The sequence below is a fragment of the Triticum urartu genome, chromosome 7A (assembly GCF_056163025.1).
Source record: "Triticum urartu cultivar PI428250 chromosome 7A, HENAU_Tu73, whole genome shotgun sequence".
Lineage (NCBI taxonomy): Eukaryota > Viridiplantae > Streptophyta > Magnoliopsida > Poales > Poaceae > Triticum > Triticum urartu.
Window position 1 is genome coordinate 319,362,578 of NC_141879.1, and position 26,016 is coordinate 319,388,593.

Consider the following 26,016-nt stretch of genomic DNA (forward strand, 5'->3'; position numbering starts at 1 on the left):
GTCAAGTTGGCTCACTTATATTGGAATAAAGAAAAACAGTTGAAGGTTAAAAGAAATGTTCGAGAAGGTCAAAAGTATGTTAAAGTATATTTTCTGGAACACCGACACTCTCCATACATCAATGTTGGCATGCTTTTGCACTTGCGTTTTGCACATGTGAATCCAACTAAGTTTGAACAAAAAAGATCAGATCACTGCTGCTTTGAATTTGCTCCTGTACCAGAAATCTCGCTTCCCTGATGTTGAACTATGGCCACTTATATATTGTTTCTAAATTATGCTTTGTGGTTAAACTTAAATAACGAGCGACGGAGTTTAAAAATAGTTATTCATCTTTCTAAAAAGGACAACCAACAAGTTCAAAATAATTTGAGCTTGTATTCAAAATAATTCAACACCCTGACGATTATATACGCCCCAAAGTATATTTCTAAAAAGCTAAACCGTTATGTTTTAGAAATTCATGTTTTAGATATAAATGTGAAGTTCATGTTTTATAAATTCACAAGTTCACATGTACCATATCGTGAAGAAAATCATCAATGAAATAAAAAGGATCGTCCAGGCCATTTCACTGACAACAAAAAAATGCCTAAAAATGTCGCGATACAAAAAATAAATCGTAGAAAGTGGAAAAACTATAATTTTGTTTTGTAAAAAGTTAGAGCGGATCGATGTCTATAAAAACTCAGATTTTTTCCATTACTAATGAGAAACAAAAAAGAAATCCAAAGTGATAACTGTCAGAAGTTCACGTACTGCATGGTGTGTGTTTCGTATTAGAAAATTACAATAAAAGGGAAAAGTCTAAAAGTTTTGTTGGTAGAAGTTCAAGTGCTCAGCCCGGAAAAGTTCAAAAATTCTTCTGAAAGAGGTTCACCGTGTATTTAGATGTTCAAATGGAAAAAGAAAGTATTTCAAATAAACCATGAAGTCCAAATTATAAAATAGAGAAGTTCAATATTTATAAAAGAACAGTTTTCTCTTCGTCACTAAAGTATAAAATTAAAGAAGTTCAAACTAAAATAAAAGGAGTAGTTTGATGTTTACGGGAAACTCAAATTCTTTCCATCCCTAGGAAAAATAAAATGTGTGAGGTTCAATTTAAAAAAAATGTTTGATGCTTCTTTGAAAACATATTTTTTCTAAGAATAAGACTAAGAAGTTCAATTCAAAAAAACAGAGAAGTTCGAAGTATATAACAAACTCAGATTTGTTAAAGAAATGAAAACAAGAAGTTCAAAAATTAAATAACAAGAAGTTCAACTTTTAATAATACAGCGCTTCAAAATTTCATAAAAAAGATTAAGAAAATAAAACCAGGAAGTCCATATTAAAAAGATGGAGAAGTTCGATGATTATAGAAAACTCAGATTTTCCTCGTTATTAAACAATGGAAACAAGAAGTTCAAAAATAAAATAACAAGAAGTTCAACTTTGAAAAATAGAGCGCAAAAATTCATAAAAAAATTAGGAATTTCAGATTAATATTCATAAAAAAAAATCACGTAACCGAGAGAAGTTCGGATTGATAACTGCGAGAAGTCCACGTACAACACAATGTGCATTTGGTATTAAAAAGAATAAAAAAGCAAATACTAAATTTTTTGTTGTTATAAGTTCAAGTCCTCGATCGAAGAAAGTAAAAAAAATTGTTAGAGATGTTTGTACAGAAGGAATATTATTTGTGTAACACTAACGAATGGATGAGGAAATTACAAACGAAAATACGTCACAGAAGTTCAACGTGAAAACAGCAGGAAGTTCGACTTCTATAGTGAATGAATTTGAGATGAAAAACTTTTAAAATCGTCGCGAGTATGAAAAGATGATCAACACGAGAAACTTGCGTGCTTACAAAAGCTTTCCATCGGTATATCACCTGCTCAATTCTGGTGAATGGATGGAGAGTTACGAGCAGTGGATGGAGACCTACGAGCAAAAAAAATCACGTGAAAAACAGAGTGAAGTTCAGGTACACCCGCCGAGAAGTTCAGGTTCTTCACGCGGTGCATTTTCGAAGAATCTGTTTCGCGATAAAGGCAGAACGAATGATCCCACCATTTTCGAAATTACTTGAAAACGGCCAGGACTCAGAGAAAACCATCAACATGAAAAAGTTTCGCATTTTCCGTAGCTTTTCAGCGGTATATTATTTGCCCCATTCAGATAAACATTGTAGAAATTATGGCAAAAATACGTTTTTAACCATTTTCAAAACTGACATAAAACCGTAATGAATTAGGAGAAACAATACATACAAAAAAGTTTCGCATTTCTTCAAGCTTTCCAACGCCATATCATTTGCTGCATTCGGACACACGGTTAAAAAATTAGCTCGAAAATACAAACTCGGTAGGACTTGGACCATTTTCTAAATTACTCTTAAACCATTCAAAATTAGAAATAACTTTCAAGATGAAAAAGTAGCGCATTTTCATAAGCTTTCCAACGCCGTATCATATGCCTCCATTGGATTAGCCATTTAGAAATGACATCGAAAAAACGAACTCGGTTGTTCGGTTTATGAAATATGTTTCTTCAAATTACTCTTTAACCATAGGGAATTAGAGAAAACTTTCAACATGTGGAAGGAGCGGTTTTGCAGCAGCTTTCCAACGCCATATTATATGCCTCATTCCGATAAACGGTTTAGAAATGCGATCGAAAATACGATTCACGTTTTTTGTGCGAAGAAAAAACGGTTTTCAAAACTGCTCTTAAACCGCTTATATTTTGCCAAAAATTTAAGTTGGGTCATGATATTGGGGTCCATAGCTTTCCAACGGTATACCGCAAGCCCCATTTGGGCAATGTTGGCGGAAGTTCAACCTAGTTCACAGGGAAATTCAACGTAGTACTAGCGGGGCAGGTCAGGTTGTGATCAGAATATTATTCTGATCCCGTGATCAGAATAGTGTTTATGTATATATATATATACCCGTCTATTCTGAAAATATTATCAGAATACTTATTCTGGTAACACTTCCGCACTACATGCTCAACGCGAGGGCACTGCACTTTCTTTAGCAAGAGCACTGCATTACAGAGACTAGTGAACTTCGCGTCGGAAAAAACTGCGCGTAGTGTTTTTCGATACTGTTTTTGCTCTAATTTTTTAACCGTTTATCAGAACAAGGCGTGTAATATACCATTGGAAAGCTATGGATTAGGCGCAACTTCGCCATGTTGAACACTTTTCGAGATTCCCGCGGTTTAAGAGCAGTTTCAAAAATGGTGCGGCCCATAAAGAGTGGCAGCGAGCGTTTTTTGCGTTTTTTTCTAAACCGCTTGTCGGAATGAGGACAATTACATTGTTGGATAGATATCGTCGAGGCGCATCTTTTTCATATCTATTATTTTCTCTAAGTCGTTATGGTTTAAGAGCAGTTTCAAATTTACTAAATCGTGGAATTCTGTTTTTTTGAAATTTTTGCAATTTTTGGTACTGTTTTCGATCTAGTTTTTGAACCGTTTGTCGAAACGAGGCGTGTAATATGTCGTTGGAAAGCTATGGACAAGGTGCAACTTTCATATGTAGAAATGGTTTTGAGATTCCTTACCGTTTTAAGTTAATTTTAAAAATCGTGCGGCAAACAACGAGTGGCAACGGCCATTTTTCAAGAAATTGTTACAAAACGGTTTGTCGAAATGATTCAAATGATATGCCGTTGGAAAGATATCGATGAGACGCAACTTTTTCATGTAGAACACTCTCTCTAATTCCTTACGGTTTAAGAGTAGTTTTAAATTTACCAAAATACGAACATTCTGTTTTTCGCGACACCCAAATCGACGTGGGTACTTCATCCGACTGAAAACCGCACTGCATCGAACGAAAAACCGCACTTCATCGAACAAACAAGTGCACTGCATGATTTCTTTTTTGTGGGACATAAATTTTCCAAAACGAGGTTGAGTGCACTTCATGTCGATTGTTGGTGAACCACAATACTATGAAAAGTGAACCTCGAGACTACCGTAAACGAGCCGTACTGCATCAGACAGAAAACCACACTTATTTAGACTAAAAACCGCACTTCATTGGACAGACAAGTGCACTGCATGATTTTTTTTTATGGGACGTAAATTTTCTTTTTTTTGTGGGATGTAAATTTTCGCAAACGAGGTGGAGTGCACTTAATGTCGAGTGTTGGTGAACCGCAATACTATGAAAAGTGAACCTCGAGACTACCGTAAATGGGTCGTACTGCATCAGACAGAAAACTGCACTTATTTAGACTAAAAACCGCACTACATCAGACGTTCAAGTGACGGCCAAATGAACTTCATGATTTGTTTTTGTGAGACGCAAATTTTATGTACTGCATCAGACAGAAAACCACACTGCATCAGACCGATAAGTGCACTGCATGATTTCTTTTTGTCGAACATAAATTTTTCTCAGACGAGTTTTTGTTGTCTTCTTTTTTCAACTTTTTTTATGAATGAGAGTGGACCATAGAGACAAAGGCAAGTGAACCCCGACATGCATCAAAGTGTACTACATAATTGTTTTGTCGTTTTTAGCTTCTTTTGACTACGTGGTCAATGGAAGGAAGTTACATCAAATTTTCTATGGAGAGACGAGGAAAAGGTTGGCTCACTTCGTGCACACAGACAAATACTATGTCACGGAGTGAACCATAAACAATGTGCCATTTTTAACTGCAAAAACCTTTTTTGATATGTAAAAACGTAGAAAATAGTTAACCAAATGGACTGCTTTTCGGAAACAATTACAATACATTTGTTCAAAATTGCACAATGTTAGATTTACAAACAGATCCACACGTCTCAAGTGAGCATTTCTTAATATATGGAGCGACCAACAGAGTGAGACTGATCTGTTTGCATCCCACTCCATAGTCAAGTATGCAATTTTCACTACATAGAAAAAAATCAGAGAGAACAAAATGCATCCACATAGAAACGGTGAACTAATTCACAAACATCAGAGCCAAGCAAGAGCACTGCATGCGCAACACCATTGGACTGAACTGACTCAAACCGCGGACCGCACATTGGTGCGCCCAAGTACTGCATCCCGTGAGACCGGAGTAGGTCGTCGTTCTCCCGGTGCCAGGGACTGCACCGCCCGGCGATGTGTACTGCACTGAGTGTTGAAGTGACCTGTTCGGCATTAGGGGAGAAGGGAGAAGAGAGGGTCAGAGAATGATGGCGAGGAACAGACAGGGTTACCGTCAGCGGCGGTGCTCTGGGGTTGAGTCATTGATGGAGTCTTGAGAGAGGGAGGAGTGCACTGTCGCGACCGTCGTCGGTGGAAGGAGAGACGGCCCTGGGGGCGTTTTATCTCACGTGTGTCGCGGTGGAGGGATGGCAGGGCCGCGCAGTCCTGTGTCGGGGTTGGGGAGGAGGCTTTGGAGGCCGGCCATGGCAACCGAGCTACAAGGGGCGAGCTGCACGGGGCCGGCAACCGAGCTGCATGGGGCTGGGGCACGATGGGTGGTCGCTGCCTCAGATCCCTCGTCTCGGACCCCATCGAATCTTTTTAAACCAAATGCCCTTGACGCCCCTGGGATGGCTAAGTCCCTTGGCTGTGACAGTGGACTGCATGGCTCAACAGCAAGGGGGAGGAGAGCTCGCTGGAGCAGGGGAGGCCGGACAGGAGCCGAGCTGACCATGGATCTGAAGCAGGCGGGGCATGGCGGCGAGGCCGCCGTGGGTAGCAGGGGATCCGCGCGCGCGATTGCACGAGGTGGAGAGGAGCGCCAGTGTTGCGCGGAGATGGTTGTAGGTGGCGGCGCGCTGGTCGTCTTGGGGGACCGCGCATCTTGGCTGCCATGACAACAGGGCGGGGCCATCGCCACGGCGGCGCTGCGGGACAGAGGCGCGCCGACCGGGAGGAGGAGGAGGTGGGGCGGCGCCAGGTGGCTAGAGTGGGGCGGGGCCATCGCCATGGCGGCGCTGCGGGACAGAGGCGCGCCGGCCGGGAGGAGGAGGAGGCAGGGCAGCACCAGGTGGAAGGAGGGCCGCGCCGGGCGGGAGGAGGATGAGGCGGGGCAGCGCCGGGTGGGAGGAGGGCCGCGCTGCGCGGGAGGAGGAGGCGGGGCGGCGCCAGGTGGGAGGAGGGCCACGCCGGGCGGGAGGAGGAGGAGGGGGGCAGCGGCGGCCGAGATTTGGGGTGTGCGGGGCGGGAGGTGGAGGTGGGGTGGGTAGGTGGGTGGTGGCGTTTTTGTTTGTCTCGGTGTTAGACTCGGTGTTAGCAGAATAAGCTAGATCTCTACTCCTAATGGAGCAGTTGGTAGTCTCCGCCGGTCAATTTTCGTCCCACCAGAGACGGTTAATTTTCGTCCTCGATCTCACCTCCCGCAACCCAGCAATTCCCCCCTTCCACCCTCGAGAGCGACAAAAAACCGGGATGGTACCACCAGGCCCGTTGTGAAACACTACGGTTCATCGACAGAAAATCGTCCTAAAAAAATCTACGACGGTTAACCTACAAAAATAAAACCGAATCGTACTATTCCCAACTGAAACCCTCGCACCCGAATCGTCGTGCCCTCGATGCACTTGCCCGCCGCCGTCATTCGTCCCTATCCTCCCTACGTACACGCGGCTTCTGTCACCGTCGCTCAACCCCTTCGTCGCCGCCATCCGAGAGGGAGACGCCGCCCCTGCCGCCGAATTCCGGGAAACGCCACTGCCAAGTCTCCAGGGCAGGGAGGTTTCAATCCCTGCCGCCGAACTCCGGGAGACGCCGTCGCTGCGGCACAGGGTAGATTTCACGTCTCCACGTGGTCCCCCCCCCCTCGATTTCGATCGGATCTCTCTCTCCACAAAAATCGCCACCGCCGGCCTCCTTCGCTCGACTCGGCCATGGTGAAGCTACACCTCCCCCAATTACTCCCGTCGTCATCGTCATCCTCCGTGTGACCCCGCCAGATTCCACAATTTGGGGGATTCCCTATGAGGAGCCGGTGCGTCGTCCTCGTCGCAGGCGGTGGCGGGTGTTGGCATGTGCGCGTGCGGAGGAGCTCCACCTCACCCACTTCATCCAGCTATCATCGCCGTCCTCCGCGCGACCACGCCAGCTTCCATGGTTTGGGGGAGCCTTCCCTATGAGGATCCAGCGTGTCGTCCTCGTCGCACCCTAATTAGGTTTCTGGTGTGTCCGCACCGCCGCACCCTAATTTGATTTCGACTGGAGTCTAGGACGTCAGCGCCACGAGGTACGTACATCTGGCTGTTCATCTTTCTTCCTCCGAACGAGCAGTGACCTATGCGTTTCTGATTCTAGATTTGTCCAACGATTTGCCTGATTGTTTCTCCTCTCTAATCTCTATGGTTTACCAATCAGGTCGTTAGCACTGCCGTCCAGGTGATAATAAACGTCGTTCACCACAACAAGAGGTGAGAGGCAGATTCTAGATAAGGTATGCCCTAGCAGGTATTATGAACCAGAGGCGAGAGGCAGATTCTTGATGATAATATTATCATAGCTTTGTGCTAATTTCCAAAAATAATTGTCCTTTTCAATTTTAGTACTGTCATGCCATCTCGAAAGTATGCATTGAGAAGAAATTGTTGGATGAGATAGATAGTTACTATCATTACTAATTTACTAATTTGCATCTCGGATGATTTTATTATTTGATATGCTTAATGATTTTGGATGCCCTTATTTTTTGGCCCCAAAATTTATGTCTACATAGATTGATTATTATTTAGACCTTTATACTAAAGGCCCTGGATTTTTGTTTCGCTCTGGGCCCCTAAAATCCGAGGACCGGACCTGCCGGCAGCACTTGATTCTATTTTAGATGCAACCAAGTATCTACTTTAAAGTTATATAGATCAGATGTTGTTGATAAAGCTGATTTTCCTGATCCTATAATCCTTGTTCTGTAACAGAGAGAAAACTGTTTTCTTAGTTTTAACAAGGAGCAAACTGTGTAGCAAGATCAATAATGAATGGTTCAAGTCATGTGTTACAAGTTACAATGAGCAGGTGGTACTCAAGTCCGTTGATGATAAGGATATTATTCGAACATTTACTGCAATGAGGTCTCGGAAAGGGCATTTGCCTCGTGATTGTCTTTAGTGCGCTGTCGGTATTCGGTATGTTCCATCTGACCATCTCTATTCTTGCGAGCTTTTGATTTTTAATATATTCAAATAATTTGCATTTAAAAATTATGAGTTAGTAGATCCCTTTTAATTTGCATTTCTATTCTTGCAAGTATTCGGTATTTGCATTCTTTTGTCCACGCTTTAATTCCTAGATCCCGTTTGTTTCGGCAACATAAAAGCAGAGCTAAGATTGGTCCAGCCACTTCATTTATTTTCTGAAAAGGAATTGATGAATGAGAGTATATTTTGAGAGATCCATCTATATGATACGTTCAATGCCGATTTGATAATTTTGCGCATGTCTCGTGCAAGCATGCCAGCGCCTTCGTCGACCTCCACTCGCCAATCTGTAACGCCTATGCCCGTGGTGGCGGGTCACACTCTGATGCAGCCGTGCACGCCGCCGCTACCATACGACACCCCCATCGAGTAATACACCCCAGTCGAGATTTTCTATATCATCTCTGCCAAGGCGCAGTCATCGGAAGAGATTCAGGTAAGATTATCCTTGTTTTCTACATCAAATTTTGCATGTTCATCTATCTAATCTTTGATACTACATTTCTTAGCTAATGTCCTCCTTGCCTGTACCATGTTCATATGATTAACAAAGGCTTGGCCATCTTAATATAGTAGCCCGTGAGGTGGATATATATACTACTCCCTCCATTCCTAAATATAAGTCTTTTTACATATTCCAATATGGACTACTGAATGAATCTACACTCTAAAGAATGTCTATATGCATCCGTATGTAGTCCATATTGAAATTTCTAAATGGACTTATATTTAGAAACAGAGGGAGTACTTCAGTTTGCATGAGAGAATAATCACTTATATGTGTGCCTTGATATTATAGTAGGATTGCTTGGATTATTTCTGTAGTACTTTGTCCAAAAATGTTGTTCTAATCCCTAGCTCACTTGAACCTGGGTGAACAGTAAAATAATTAAAAAATCTGGTTTTTTTGTGTGAAACATTGACAAATGTTTTCATAGCGAATAAAAAATTGTCACCAGATGACATTCGTGGAAAATATGTCCAAAAAATAGTTGCAAATTTATCACCAGATAACATTGTGGAAAATAGTTGCGTCCGTATAGTGTGTTCTTCGTCGAATTTGTGTTTGATTTTTTCACTATATATTACTTCTTGCTTGCGTGAGGGTGGTTGTAGATTTGTTATTTTTTGCCCCGAAAAGAAGGTAGCCGGATTAGTAGTCTAATTGAGTAGATGCTGGTGGGGGAGGGTTACTTGATTTTTATTGAGTACATTATGCTCTGCTTTTTGACGAGGTTTGAAATTTGATGGTTCTGATGTGTTATCCATTTCATTGTTTCTGTGCATGTTTACGTTGACCATCGGTGGCGGGAGGTGGCATTGCTGGCGGTCGAAGGGGTGCTTGTGGAAGCAGGTGGAATAGTCAGCAGTTGTGGGGATTCGTTATTCTCCGAGGTTGGCGGGCTCGACGCCAGGCTCGATGGGGCTGCGGGATTGTCAAGAAGGTAAAGTTCGTCAACTCGTCCAGTTTGATGCTTTTCAACTGCTGGATAATGGTTTCGTGCCATGCGTCGTCTCCATGTATTTACTAAAACATTTACTATGCTCTTCTATTTGGAGAAAGAAGCATGGTGCAGCCTACCAGGCTGGGGAGAGCCATATAATGCCCATCTTGGAATTAGCTGATCGACTGAGATGTGTTGGACAAAAATATTGCCAGTTCCTTTGAGTATGCTTGACTTGTATAATGTGATTTTCATTGTTTTAGAGTGAATTACATAACATATAGATATGCATTATTATGGCTTTAGTAACTGATTTTCTCATGTTTAGAAACATGCGAGGTGGGGGGGGGGTCTTTGCTTTACTTTGATTTTATATACCTCAATATTTTTTTACATATGTTGCAATCACAAAAATATTATCAACAAAAAATATTAAAATATTCAAAATTAAATTACTACTTCCAAATATTTGATTGATTAGTCACCAAAAAAAAGATCAAAAGCATATTTCTAATTAATAAGGTTGACAAGATATGCATTGCTACGCAGTTAGGAACTAATATGTGAATGGTAATTGTGAGTCGGATGCGCCCTTGACGTTGAGATAGTCGGTACCATAAGAATAAGTAATTCACTGGTAAAAACGGTCGGTACTGTTGCATGTTGTGCATGGGCATCCTAGAAGTACATGTTTGACACGGCCAGTGTTAAACCTCTAAAATATGTATGCCCCCTTGGAACGCACGGGCAATTAACAAGACCACTACTACAGAAGATTGTATCTGGAATTTTAAGAAGCCTTCTTCTATTTGCAGGACACCAGACTCTAAACATGGGTGAAGCTAGAGCCACTCAAGATGCACCTTGACTTCTGGTACACTATATGAGTGATTCAAATTTGCTCAAGGTTAATAATAGCTAGCATGGAGCCAACTGGAGGAAGGTAACTCTTGATGCTAAAGTTTACAATCCTCCCAACATCCATTCTTGCCATGGACACCGAATGTTGTGACGTCAATTTGGGAGCCACGGGATGGATCCCTTTCAGAGTGATCTAGACGCCCTCGATGCCTCGACAATTTCATGGGCGTCTGAAGTGTGAACTGAGGTCATACTTATAACTGGTCAGTTTAGCGACAAACCCTACGTTTTAGTTTTTTTTTATGTGTCCTATATGCACTTTTAGTTTTTTATAGGTGTGGATAACTTCTTGAAAGCTAAATCTTCCCATACTGTATGTGCTTTTCCGCGAGGTAGACTAAATTGGCATCTTGAGGATTCATGCTTCATTTATCATACAAGTGATCCTTTCATAGCTTCATCTGTTGCGCTCTTACATATCGTATTCTGCTATAGAGTATAAATAGTACTCTTCCTTGGAGTTGAATCCATGTATCATGATTTTTGGTCGATACAGTCCTACAGTTCCCCACAAAAAAGGACTTTGGTTGTGGCTAACTGGGTTCTCTCTGCCTCTCACAAGTTTTGTTTATTACTATACTACTATTATTTAGTTAGATAACTTGGACTGTCTGATAGGAGTTCTTACTGGTAGAGATGCTAACTGATTCTCTTCGGCTCTCACAAGTTTGTCCTTGTGTTATCTCTTATTTAGGGTAAAAATAATGCCCAGAACAAAGAAATTATGTATTATACTGTACTCATTATTGTAGTTAAAGATTATCTTCAAAATTGATCATCACTTGGGATGCTACCAACTTGCAGGGTTCATGAGACATTAAATTTCCATATTTCATTTCCCTCTTCTTCACTTGTTACAAATATATCTTTAACATTAGAGTTTAATATTTGTGTTTTCACAGGTAGGAATAGACAGGTAAGATCAGTCACCAGTGATGGAGTCATGAGGTTGTTGACGTCATGCTAAATGTTGGTGTAGGGCCAAAGGAGAAGATATGGTGCAAAATTCTTGAGCTTGACATTATGGTACAATATAAATTTGAGTATTCTTGCCTATCATAGCAGTCTATATCCTATATCACATTGCAAAATTCCATGAACAATTGGTCCACATTATTTATCTGTTATATTGTTCATGCCCAAGCGTGGATGCAGGTGGATGTGGGTGCCAGGGCCGCCACCAAGGATGTAGGGGTCGCGCCACAATGGTCGAGGATGCGTTAGGCACGCCGAAACTGACGAGGACACGTGAGTCGCACTGCAGCCTTAGTGTTTTTCCTAATTTCTTTAGGTACCCAAGGTTGATTTAATATTCACATGTATGCTGAAATTTTGACACCAAAGAACCAGCAGTGGAGTTATACGAAATTTCTCCCGAGAGTTGTACTACCATTCTTTTTTAGTATTGATTGACTAATTCCCATGAGTTGCCCCAAAATTGTAAATATGAATATGGATGATTAATTATGATGCTAATGAGGTCATTGGTTCTCATTAAAATAGCAGCATGAAATAACCCCGCATATATTTGTTGGATTTTAAATTGACCCTTTCAACTCAACTAATATTTTTATTTCTACAGTATTTACTGACTTTTACATCATGTTTTGCACGCTATGGGGAATGATTGTAGGTATTTATGAAGTAGTCCCCATTAGGTGGACTGGGTGAAAATTGAGAAGCATGATTGTATTTAAGCTCTTAGCAATTTAGAATGTCAATATCTTCGGGTTGCCTTGCAATATTTTAGAAAATAATTTTTTTAGTGACATTTTATATTGCCTCACCTTGAATTAGGATTATTGTGCTACTGATGAGACTTGAAAGTTCTCACAATGTGCTAAGGACCACCCTCACATTTCGGTTTATTCACCCTTAAATTTCTATAATGAGAGCTTAAATGCATTATTTTCTTTGGTTTTACCATGAAAGGAAAAAAGAAAAAGAAAAGGTAGTCCGCCCTGACGTGCCATGTTTTCTAGACATGTCCTGATCCAATTCCCTCCCTACATATGGTCTAGGTTGGGAGTTTACGAATAGCCCGGACATATGACGACAATTTGGGGATCCAATTAGGTGGTGTTATAGACTTTTCTTCTCCTTAATCCAATTGTTTATTTTTTAAGTTTGCTAACATGGAAAAAAATGTTGTAAACTTGTGACCACATATTCTCTGGGCAAGTTGTAGCCTTGTTATTCACAATTGATGCTGCTGGTGGTTCACCCTTATATTTGAGCTTAAAGTCTCTGCTTGGATTATGTTTGGCCCCTATATACCCCCGTAAAATGATACATACCTCTGGGCGTCATTTTTTCTATAGGCGGAAGTCACGCTGCGGCCAGTATTATACACGTGTATACTGAATCTGGACGAAAAATCTTACACCGATTCCAACCGGGCCCTGAGTGTCTGCTGAATTAGGCTTTTTCTTTAGTTGACAGTGGAATAGGAGGTTGCTTTCCTCTCTTTTATGTCACAATTTATACTACAACACACATTTCCTTTTGAGTATTATGTGAGTTCCTTTTGAGCCGATACACCATTTCTAAAGTTACACAACTCTAACCAAACTGAAGAAAATCATCAATGCAATTTTTGTACCACCTTTGTTTTTTGCATCAGACATGATGCATTTTTTGTACCACTTTGTTTGTTTTGTGCATCAGATATGATAAATCTTTCTATGTATATGATTGAATTATTGTATTTATCAAAATACAATGCAAACGAAGTGGATTTCAATTATTTTTTAATCTGTGTTACCGACTACCTTTTATATCCATGTAAAATTTTCCATGCAACCAGTATAAAATTTAAAAAGCCCATGGCAACGCACGGGTAGTCTACTAGTGTTATTAGAACTAGATGATACCCCGCGCGTTGCTGCGGGACTTGTAAGTATATTATGTAAAGCTATAAAGCTAATTCATAGATGTGAGACTATATTGGAAATAAATAGGATGATAGACACGGTGATGGAGTACAGTTGTGACAATAGACAATATTGTTGCAGCTAACTAATAAGGTATAAGCTTATTACATATACTGACGGATAAGAAATTCTCTATGATATGATGTAATATATATGTTTATATAAAAGAACGATCTAGAATCTAATGTGTAATATTTGTGTCATGCCAAGTGCGTGTAGATGAGCCTTTTCCATACTTCATATACCTGACAGAAAACAAAAATCTAAAAGGGGAAGATAAAATGTTAAATACAGATTGCAATTCTGATGTTGTGATACACATCTCTCTGGTTTGCACCTCTGTATAGTAAATATGCATGGATTAAATATATCAAATAAAAATCAGCAGATACAACTTTGTGGTGATAAATAATGACATTTATTGTCACCAGGATAGATATATACATTGAAGATCATTTTATCATAGCTATGCTTAACGGGATGATGGCAAGAAAAAGTGAATTCATAATGATGTTTGATGGCTCTCATACCCAGAGAAAGGCGAACCTGACCCAAGGGAAAGAGCAGAAACCTTTGATTTGGGTGACAAAAGTGATTACTACTATTGACATGGGATAAATTTAGTGATATGGTGCCTGAGTTGAAACTCGAACACAGAGTAGCAAAGAGAATGGTAAGCATGAGAAAAAATTTGTCAGCTGCACAGAAATATGAATATATACATACACAACATCAATTCATTAAAAAAGTAATTGGTACAAATATGCTGGTGTAAATTAAAGATTATAAACATATTTTGATTGAGAAATCATAGGCAGAGGTATAACTCCCGAGTCACAAAACAGAATGTCCCGATATGCCATGCAAAAAGGTACAGCTTCATAAGAAAAAGACTCTTGAACAATAGACTACTTTCCGGTAGATGTCTGTGTCGCATATGATTAAGCATATCATGTTCAAAGAAAATAAAGCCCATCAAGTACCACACTGAAATGTTACCCTCTCCAGATCTAACTATTAGGGCTGGAACGTACCTTGAGTTTATGACGCATTCGATGGATCATTTGTCTTAAGGGTGTTATTAGAATAGACCCACCATATATATATATATATACATCTGGCCTATTCTGTTTTGCGTAACAGAATAATATTATTCTGTTACCCTACTTGAACTGATGGTTTTAGGCGGTTGTACTGATGATTTTCATCTCGTCAAACTAATCGTCTTTTCGTCGGAATGGGGCGTGTAATATATCGTTGGAAAGCTCTTGACATCTACATTACAAATATATAGGATTTTTTTGCAAAATCATCACGTTTTAAGAGCAGTTTTGAAAAACTGTTTTTTAAACCGAAAACGTGAATCGTATTTTGGACTCAATTTTCAAACGGTTTGTCGGAATTGAGCAAATAAGATGTCGTTGGAAAGCTGGTAAAAATCCACATCTTCCATATATCTACTGTTTTTTAAAATTATATACAATTTTAAAGTAATTTGGAAAACGGTGAAATTCTGGGCAAAACTTATTTTCTCCTTTTTTGCAAACGGTTTGTTGGATTGATGCAAATGATACAGCGTTCAAAAGCTATGGAAAATGCGCAACTTTTTCAATAGAAATGTTTTTCTAATTCCTTACGATTTAAAAACTAATTCAAATATGGTCAAATTTGATTTTGAACATGATTTTTTTTTAAAGTTCGTTGAAATGGGGCAAATAATATAGGATTGGATAGCTATCGAAAATGAGAAACTTAGTCATGTTGAATGTTTTCTTAAATTCGCAATCGTTGATGAGTAATTTTGAATACAGTGAGAGTGAGACACGTCGTGATGTTTTTCTGTCAAAAAAAGCAGAATACTTGTACTGAACTATGTATGTGTTCGTATTGATTTATTTTTCACAGAGTAACTTTGAAAGGTTTCAAAAAGAGAGTACTTGAATGGATGTCCGTATGAATTTGTACGAGGTGTTTTCATAGACTAGACTTTTACTTTGTTTTTTTGGTATGATTTTCCTCATAATATTTCAATGGTACACGATATCGTAGTCACCGAACTTCCATCGTTGAACTGAATCATATTTTTTTGAAAAGGAAGTTTTCATGTGTTTATTTTTTTGAACTCAACTTTTTTTGCAACGATGTGTTGGACTATGTTTGTACTGATTTATGTGTGTGTTTGTACTGATATATTTTTCATAGAATAGTTTTGAATGGTTTCGAAAAAATAGTACTTGAATTGATGCCATATAGGTTTGTACTGAGCGTGTTTTCACAGACTAGATTTTACTGTTTATCTTTTGATATGGTTTTCCTCGGCTTACGGTATCATAGTCCTCAAACTTGCATGGTATATACTATTTAGCTGAATGATATTTTCTCATAAAGAAAAGAGAAAAAATCATGTGTTTCTTTTTGCAACGATGTTTTGGATTTCTCTCGTCTCAACTACTGGTTTCTATTAACATAGGTTTATCATTTGATAAAAAAAGTTCTTACTAAACAAAATGTTTTGAAATGTTTCACCGACAACACATGAAATTTAATGACATTTTCACTATTTTACTTTGTTTTACCTCATCAAACAGGTGCACACCACATTTGAAGAAACAAAATACAAATCTTTGAAACACTAGGGGTCTAACCATTGCACATGACTTCATGTGTGCATTCATCATAGAAAAATAGATTGAATATCGCCAAGTTCTAAGGTTGAACAAATGAATCATCCAGAATATTGTTAAAACGCCGCATTTTCTCACTAAAACAAACTTTTGTACTTGCTTACAATCCTCTTTGAACTTGGACGATGACCAGTGCTCAACTCGAACTCGAACGGAGGAGGTAGTCGTTGCTTTTTAACCATGGATGCTTCTAAAGACACTGGGAATTGCTTCAAAACTGCTTTTATACTTTTTAACATGAGGGTTCTCTCAGCTGGGCCAAGAAGCAATGCATACATAATATTTTTATTCTGGAAGAACGAAACACTCCAATAATTAACAACTAATCTATCAGTACATGCAGAACAATTTCAGTTTTGAGAACAAACTTCCATTAATATGCTAATCTCTCAATCTGTATAGAGGACAGGATGGTTCAGGGATTAGCATTAGCATTATTGGAAACCATGGCCTTTAATGAAATGGTTCAGGGATCACTCTCAGTCAGCCCCATTGCTACTTGTGCTACAGAGAACATGAATATAAAGCAGATGGTGACTCATCGATTTTTCTTTATGATATATCGAACCTTACAGAATTTTGAAACTTGCACTGACGATATTTAGGAAATATATCTAAACTTTATAGAATTTTGAAGAAACTCATTGCAAATCATTACTTATTTAGGTGATATATCTGAAGTTACAGAGTAATATCAAACTACAGTGGACAGACCAACAACATAAATCCTCAAGCAAAGCTCACAATCTCTATGGAAGATGCCTATGAATTCACCATGGAAGGGCCTCCCACTTCCCTGCTCTATCTGCTCCCACTCCCTGCACACACACACGAAGCAGAGAGAGGATGAGAGGGAGATGACTGAGGCGGATCGAGGACGGAGCACAGGGTGCCCTGCACGCAGCTCTTTGCGTGACCGGCTGGGGAGCGTGCTGTTGTACTGACGAGGCAAAGGGCCAAATATATCACCTAAATAAGTTCAAAGAATTTTACAAAAACAAGCAGGCAACAAAGAGAAAAGTCATGTATGGCTATCAGGCACAACTTCTATATATAGGACTAGTAAGGGTCTCAGGAATCGACTACATTATTTCAGTCAACTCGATCTTCATCAGTACTAGAATGACTGGACAAGAAGTTTAGATTTGTAGCAACACACGCACCAAACTTGCAGAATTTTTCTTCAGCGTTTTTAGGTGATTACATCAGTACTAGTATGATTGGAAAAGTATTTCAGATTTGTAGAAGCACACACACACGAAACTTACAGAATTTTATGGAAATGCACGAGTTCTGATTTATCAGTACATAGTTTTATGGAAATGCATGAGTTAACTTCTTCTAGGCACTATCTGAACATGGTGAAGACTAGCTAATGTAAGGATAGGCAGAGAACACTTAGTATTGAGCTTTTTTCCAAGTATGTATTGAACTGATATATTTTTTGTCAATGAACTGTTGTAGTATTGGTACTAGAGCTACCAGCATCTTTCTATATATCAGGATAAAAAGCAAACAAACATGCATCATCTCCAGAACATACATACTAGACAAAATTGAACTGACAATAGAAGAAATTTATACTTTTTTGGGACTGATATCATGTAATACCACATCCAGAAAGCATGCCAAGCGAAACGTATATTTTTTTTAGTTGAAGAACTAGCAGTCTTGCAGCAGAAGAGGCACGGCGGGTGCTATTAACTAACTTACAGAGATCCTTTCTGCTTTGTAGTAGTACCTGAGGTTATTACAAGGGTCAGAAATTTACCATTTGACGACCTTCACGCCACCAGCAGTGCCGGAGGTGACCTCATGTCTCCTGCTGTCGGCGGGGAACAGGAGCTGGATCCACGGGGAAGAAGGTGGCAGGAGCGCCTTGTCCGTCCGATTTCTCATGGGAGGGCAGTGCTTGACGTCGAGGTGCAGGGCACATATATTTCTTTTGCATAGTGAACTACAAGTCAAGTCTAAGAGCAGATTTTCTTTCCTGTCTTCCAACTTCATGTAAGTAGTGATTAAGACCACTTGGAAACTTTTAATTTGTTTATATGCAACATGAGAGGGAAGTTTACAGAATAATATTTCATCACATCACTCACCCTGCTTGGACTATTGGTGTTTTTGTCACTGCAATTTAATTTAGTTTTCAGTGTAATTTCACTACTACATTTTTAGTCAAATGTGAATCAGGATCCATGCAAAGTAACGTAGCATCTGTTTTCGAAATGGATGGTTATAGGTTTAGACAGAAGTTAAGTTTCAGCAATGCCCTTGCGGCAAAGCAAACTAAAATGTATCATTTTGCCTCAGGACTCTTCACATTTAAAGCATAGCACTGAAAAGAACACACAAGTTAAACTGAAAATCAAAATAAAAGTTGGGGTAGCATGCCTATGAGGAAGGAGGTTGAGGGCAGCAGGGCGCACAGTGGGCGAAGGACGCACAAGGAAGATGAGTTACCTCGTCGCTAGCCTGCGAGGCGACCTCCATCATGGAGATCCTTGGGTTGGAGTGCATCGGCAATGAGTGGTGGGGCTGTGACAGGGGACATGTTGGAGCGGTGGCCCTGCAGAGATGATGACGGCATGAGGTGTTGCGGCTTGGAGCAGTAACAAGAGAAACAAAGGAACCGCCAACATGCTGCTGGCAAGGTTGCACCTGAGGTTGGAAAACATAGTTAATTAATTAACTCATCTAATGTAATCATCCAAGAGTTCTAGTCGTGGGAATGTATAACACTGATTTTTTTTTCCTTTGAACATTTTAGCTCTCAGAGTCCCAACTGTTTTGTAAACCTTTTTTGTCGAACTGCTAAAACATCCCCATGCATCAACTGTCACATAACATAAACCGATAAATCAACCTGTTTCAATAACACACATTGATCGTTTTCTATGATTGTTTATGAACTGATCATAAAATTAGTAGTAAACTGTTACACCTAGCGTATGTTTTGTTTTTTACAAGGCATGATCAGAAGTAGTACTCCCTCCGTAAAGAAATATAAGAGCATTTAGATCACTAAGTACTCCCTCTGTGAAGAAATATAAGAGCGTTTCAGAGGGAGTACTAAGTAAGCAGTGCGAGGATTAGAAGAGGAGGCATACTTACATGAGGATGTCAGACAGCAAACTTGCGGACATGCGCCTCATCTAAGTTTAGACAGTTCAATAAAAGATAAACATTCAAGTTCATGAAATTGGGGGAATAGCGGACTCGACATGCAGAACTTAGCAAAGGTGACCTACCAACTAGAGAATTGTAGAGGTTAGTAGACAGTGAGGTACTGCATTCAAACTGACAAACTACTAGTAGACAGTGAAAATTTTAGATTTTTATGTAGCAATAATAAAACATCAAAACTCTGGTGAGGGAGTTCATCTCCAGGATTTTTGCAGAAATTCTGTGAGTAGCAACATGTATATTTGCTAGTGGATATACAGTGATGAAATACTCGAGCTCCTTTTTTGTTGAACTGAATTGAACTAAACAAAATTTTAGAAATGAAACTGAAGTAGAATACGAATTTGAACTAAACTAGAATAAGAAATTAAACTCAGCTAAAATAACAAATCGTTGAACCTTTCTTTCAGTTTGCAATATCATGAAATAGTACCAGACTGTAAGGTTTAATACATGAAAGCAGAAATATATAAGCAGGCATCGCCGCCGTCAATACTTGGTGCACCAGAGGACCTGCACTGCTAGATTTGTTCAGAGAGGACTGAGGGCAGTACATCCCCGTGGCAGATAAGTAATTTCAAGTTCTATATGAACCAGCACTGCTGGATTTGTTAATAAAGTACTAAGGGCAACACATCGCCTCCAAAGCTTCTAGGTGCAGGACAAAACACGTCGTGCTTGGCGGCCTAGGATACGTCCATCGACGCATCGCGTACTCAGAAACTTGAGGAGGCGCTTCAGGACTAGCCAAGCCTGCTTATTGGAGAAGCCAAGAGGCTTCATGGCCTCTAACACTTTCTAGTAGCATTACCATTGTTGGAAACCATGGCGTTTAATCAAATGGTTCAAGGATCACTCCCAGTCAGTCCCACTGCTACCTGTGCTGTAGAGAACATGAATATAAAGCAGATGGTGACTCATCAATTTTTCTTTACGATATATCTAAACTTACAGAATTTTCAAACTTGCACTGACGATACTTTAGCTGATATATCTGAACTTTACAGAGTTTTGAAGAAACTCGCTACAAATCATTACTTATTTAGGTGATATATCTAAACTTACAGAGTTTTGAAACTTGCACTGATGATATTTCTGCACACACACCAACTATTCTGTGATTTTTCATGGACTGATGATAGATTACACACCGAACTAATACTATGTCTGGTACAAAAATTCCCTATCACGTAGTTGAACGGGCTCTCTTCGCGGTGGTGTACGGCTTGGGGTGGCGGAGGTGAACGGCCTGTGCGCTGAGGCGGCAGAGGGGTCGCGGGCGCTTCGTCAGGAGGATGCCACACACGGCCTGGTGAGTGCACGATGCGGCAGCGCGAGAAGGAGGGGCTGTGGCGATGGTCAGGGCGCAGGGCCATGTTGTTGGCCGGCGGTGTTGGTTAGGGAGCAGGGCCACGGCGATGGGCAAACAGCAAGGTATTTTGCAATCAACCAATATTATCCAATATCAAGTGGTTGAAGTGAACCGAACTATTAAATTTTTGTTTTTTACATTACACACACTGAACTTATCAAGGGAGATAAAAGTGAATTGAAGGGATTTGAATGCTGCAGCGGATCTTGGCTTCAATAGATCATGGCAATAAGTAGTATATTCCTCAGTCCAAATAAGTGATTTTTTTTTGTTAAGCAGCAGGAGCAGTTTACATTGGGTTTGGAGCTTTGAATTAAACACATCAGGTAGGAGGTGGCCATCTATCTATCTAAAGTGGCATTGGGTGTGTGTATTCCTGTATCAAAGACTCAATTTGTTGTTGTGCATATCAAACGTTTTTTAAGTGTTACTCACGGCTAAATAGATAGAACGTGTATGTTTTGTTCAGTAAACCATGTTTATGTTGATCAGTACACCATGTGATGCAATTACAAAGTCTATTTTCTTTCTGAAACAAGCAATATTCACAAAGGACCTAATTTCTAGCACCAGAAGGCACTTGTCTTGAACTGACAGATTTACAACAAGTAGACCAAATTCGCGAACTAGATTAGCCGAATTTCTACACACACAAAAATGTATGGTGGGAACTTGTCGGACAGGAGCGGGCAAACTACACGGTGCATCGCTGCAGCCGCCCTCGTTTTACTTCGAGCTCCTAACGGTGTTGCTCCTGCTGAAGAGGAGAGCAGGGGAGGTGGAAGATGGTGGCTGACCTGCCGATCCCACCGGCGGCCGCCTGCTGGAGCTCCTCACCGTCTTGGAAGGAGAAAGAAAGGAGAGTGTGCACGCATGGTGACGTCGTCCTTGTCATCATGGAGAAGTAGGACTGCTAGGCAGCACAACAATATTACATGTTTTCTAAAGTTGAGTAAAACATGTTTGAGATTATCAACAGTACACATATCGTATCTTTCAGCAGACCAACTAGTATATCTGAATGTGTAAACACAGAACAACTGATTTGAATGGATCCCTATCATGGCTGGAGAAAAGGACTTGGAGTGGCTGATATCAATCGAGCAAAAAAACAATAGAAAAGAACGATGCAATCCAGCAAGGAATTTTGTTATTTGAGCTTTGAACTGATTAGCAAAACCACCCATCTATTATTAGAACTTACAAGCAGAAGAATATGCACTCCTGCGTAGTGTGAAGCTGAACCCAAAATTTAACAAATGATCACTTGTTATTTTAGTTTGTCTGAGCTACAGAAAAGAAACCTAATGTATCACCAGGCCAAGTTCTGAACTGAACCTCTGGGCGTTCAAAGTTCTGAACTGGCCATCTTTGAAGCTGAGAGAACAAAGTCGCACGGGGTTGACAGGGGTGTTGACACACAGGGTTCTCCCGGTGGCATTGACGGACATCGGTGGCGGAGGTGAACAGCCTGGGTGGCGGAAGTGAATGGCCTGCGCGCTGAGGCTGTGGAAGGAAATGCCCGAACATGGGGCCGGGGCACGGCGCATGTTATAGGAATTTCTTTGAACTCCCATGGTAGTAATACATGGACTTATGTGACAATAGGAATTCTCGGACTAGCACGCAACGGTAGAGCACACACGATAAACATTCTGAAGTCGTCTAAGCTACAGCATTTGGCAAGAACGAGCTACATACAAATGACCATGAAACAAAGTAAAAATGGTGCTCCACTGCACTGAGTCAATTTAGCAAACACATGGCGTGCACCTCATGAGCCGGTGGTTGAAGTTTATGGAGCAGAGCATCGAATGGCGCCAGTCACTAGCTTCCATGCGCGGGGGTAGGGGGAGGAAGAGGTGCTGGGGGCATATCCAGTCCCGTGCACGATGGAGGAATGCGATGGGCGATGTTGGTTGCCGGCGGGTGGCGCGACTGGAGGAAGGCCGGCGGGAGCATGGGATAGAGGGTGGCTGGGGCGCGCAGGATGGAGGATGGCCGGCTGACGCGCGGGGTGGATGGTGGCCGGCGAGAGCGCGGGGTGGAGGCTGGCCGGCGGCGCGCGGGGTGTAGCCTGGCCGGTGACGCGCGGGGTGGAGGCTGGTTAGGGGGCGCGCAGGGTGGATTTTGGCCGGCGGCGCGCGGGGAGGAGGCTGGCCGGCGACGCGCGGGGTGGAGGCTGGCCAGGGGGCTCGCGGGGTGGAGATTGGCCGGCGGCGCGCGGGGCGGAGGGGAAGGCCGGCGACTGGGAAGAGCTAGTTGCAGACGTTTGAGTGGTACTGGTTCGAAGAAAATTCATCTCGTTAGGGCGATGGAGTAACAGAATATTATTTCGTTACTAGTAATAAAATGGGAAACTCTTACAATCACCGGGGCGATGGAGTAACAGAATATTATTTCGTTACTAGTAATAAAATGGGAAACTCTTACAATCACCGGGGTGATGGAGTAACAGAATATTATGTCGTTACTAGTAACAAAATAGGAAACTCTTATAATCATCCGGCGGATCGCAGCTTCTGCGTCCGCCACCTCCCCTGCCTTACGCGTGTCTCAATGATAGCCCACATATTATCTTTGTCAAACGCGCTTCTGTAACAAGAGCAATGTTTCTGAAACATATGTAGTGTTGTAATGGTCGGGTCTTTTTTTACGACAAAAATTTTCTCTCGGTTGCAAAAAAAAATTACAACAAAATAACTATTGCAAAAAATTCTGCAACATGACCTGTGTTGCAGAAATAATTCTGCAACAAGATCTGTGTTGCAGAAGTAGTCCTGCAACAAGACCTGTGTTGCGGATGTAGTCTGCAACAAGACCGGTGTTACAATAATGGAGGCACGTTTGAACGCTCGATGCGGCACAAATCTGATGGCTCGCGACCTGGCTGATCTTTTAAAAAGATCAGCCGGCGGACGCGTAGCACGTCCCTAACAAAATAGCAATGTATAACAAAATAGAACAACACTATTCTAATCCCAGTATTAGAATAGTTATTTGGATCACAGCAGCCTCTATATAGGGCTCGACGGGGCCCTCCCGAACTTCTGAACTGCCCAGCCCGACCCGAGACGCCCCGACAAGATCCCACCCGATCCGAGATGCCTCGACAGGATCCACCTGATCCCCTCGATCTCGAGCCGCCCCAACCCCCTCCTCACCGCTCCTCCCCTCCTCGTCGCCGATCTTCACTGGATCCGCCGCCTCCCTCCCCCCGTCTACAACTCCTGGTAGCCGGATCCGCCGCCTCCCCTCCTTCCCCAGCTCCTGGCCGGCCGGATCCGCTGCCTCCCCTCCGTCTCCAACTCCTGGCCGACCACCGGCGTTGGCGAGCGAGCGACGGCGGACGCCGGCGCGCGGGAGCCCGCGTCGCCTGGACGCGGCGAAGCTGCCATGGACTTCAGGAAGCCGCATCCTCGTTCCATCGTCACCACCCGACGCCTTGGCAGACCAGATGACGGCCCCGACGCAAGCTACGGCGAACGGCGCGACCAACGGAGCAACTCCTCCGCGGAGGCGTCATCGGCTGTGCCCTCAAATTTAGCGGCAACAGTACATGAACTTCCTTCCCGATTTTGCCTTCTTCAATCTTGCCTTGTCTGACCTTCTTGCTTCGTGCAGATGAACTTCGCGCCCTCTGCAAGACATGGATTGCCATGGAATTCCTCTCCTACCTCCACGATGAATTGTTCTCAAGGTGGCCTATCAGCTGCTGGAAAAAGGTTGGCCAAACTTCTAGCCAGGGTATGGTTGAACTTTTCCTTCAGTTTGTTTTTTGCTTACAGCCATGTGAAGTTCAGGTAGTGTGTGAGCGTCAGTCTAGGCTGCAAAAAGCTTTTTTAAAATCTGCCTGCTTACAGCCATGTGAAGTTCAGGTAGTGTGTGAGCATCAGTCCAGGCTACAAACACTAGAAAATCTGCCTGCATTCACATGTGAAAAGCCATGTGAAGTTCAACTAGTAAGTGTGCTAGAGTTCAAGTTGGTATGTATCTGGTTCTGTGCAAAAAAAAAGGAAAAAGAACATGCATGTGATCTCACATGAAGGTCAGGTTGGTGTGCACTAGTGGTTCATCCATTCAAACTCATGAAGTATTTCCCCTTTGCAAAACAAGAAGTTCAGGTTGTGGAGAGTGCTCAGTTCAGGTACATATAAGTAAATCAAATAGTGTAGAATTAACAAGATTAGAGGTTCGTTCTGTGAAGGGTGCTCAGTTCAGGTACAAAAGTACTGGCAGATGCTCAGCTCAGTTAAGAGTGTGATGCCTGTCCAAGGGGAAAAAATGTACATGAACACCACTTTTATAATAGAAGTTCAGGCTGTGAATAATGCTCAGTTCAGTTACAAAGGTATAGGCAGATGTAACTTGTGTGCTAATAGATATTTTTTTCATTTATGCCAGCAAGACGAGACACGCATGAAGAAGCTTAGAATTTCCCAGCAGCAAGTACACAATGCTAAGCCTGTATGCATTGCACCACCCCCTCAATGGGTCGCACCTCAAACACACCAACAGCATTACCAACCTGCTCCAGACCAAAAATGGATGACACCCGAAACACATGGAGACTTCCAAGATGCTGGGTCACAACCCTATCCGCACAACTTTGCGCCTCCATCTAATTGGGTGACGCCAGAAATCCCCCGTGGATTCTTTGTATCCACCAGCAGACTCCTAAGCACGCCGATGGAGGAGGGGGTTAGCTCAAGTCCCGCGTGTAACTCTGGAGGTTATCCTGGTGTGCCTCATCAATACCAAAGAGAAGCAACTAACCGAATCCCAGGACAAATCCAACAGGAACAAACACACAGAGGAGAGTGCTCTGCACACTACCACCGTTGGATCATGCTGCTGCTGATACAAGTCAGAATTGTACGGGACATAAGGTACATGGATTGCTTCACAAAACAAAAGAGCAAACCAAGAACAGGATCACAATACCTCCACAACTACCTCAAGCAAAAAGGATGCAAACAAGAGAGAGGCCATCTTCAGCCCTCCTTCCTCCTCATAATACACTGCTGCATCCTGCTATGATTACTCCGTCGTGCCCCGTCCCAGAGGGACAGCAGAAGACTCCGGTGGAGTTGCGATCATACATGCACGTAAGTGAAACAAAAAATATTTATATACGCATCTTGTATTATCTGCAAATTTTCTGCTCCCTCTAGGATAACAAGTTCATAAACTGCATTTTAACATCCCGTTTGGATTATTTTTTCTTTTTCTGCAGACGCGAATCTCCCGGATTATCTAATACCGAGACTAAAGATGCGATTCCAAGATGTAGAGAAAGTAAGGGAATTTTATAACAGATA

General features: G+C 41.8%; 1 long non-coding RNA gene across 1 annotated transcript; it reads right to left on the minus strand.

Moving 5' to 3' along the window:
- Positions 1-16,735: 16,735 nt before the first annotated feature.
- On the minus strand, positions 16,736-22,992 carry LOC147959465 (uncharacterized). Its single transcript, XR_015611272.1, has 3 exons — positions 22,469-22,992; positions 17,909-20,206; positions 16,736-16,955 (listed from the first exon to the last, which is right to left on the minus strand). It is a non-coding gene; the product is annotated as an uncharacterized LOC147959465 (long non-coding RNA).
- Positions 22,993-26,016: the final 3,024 nt, after the last annotated feature.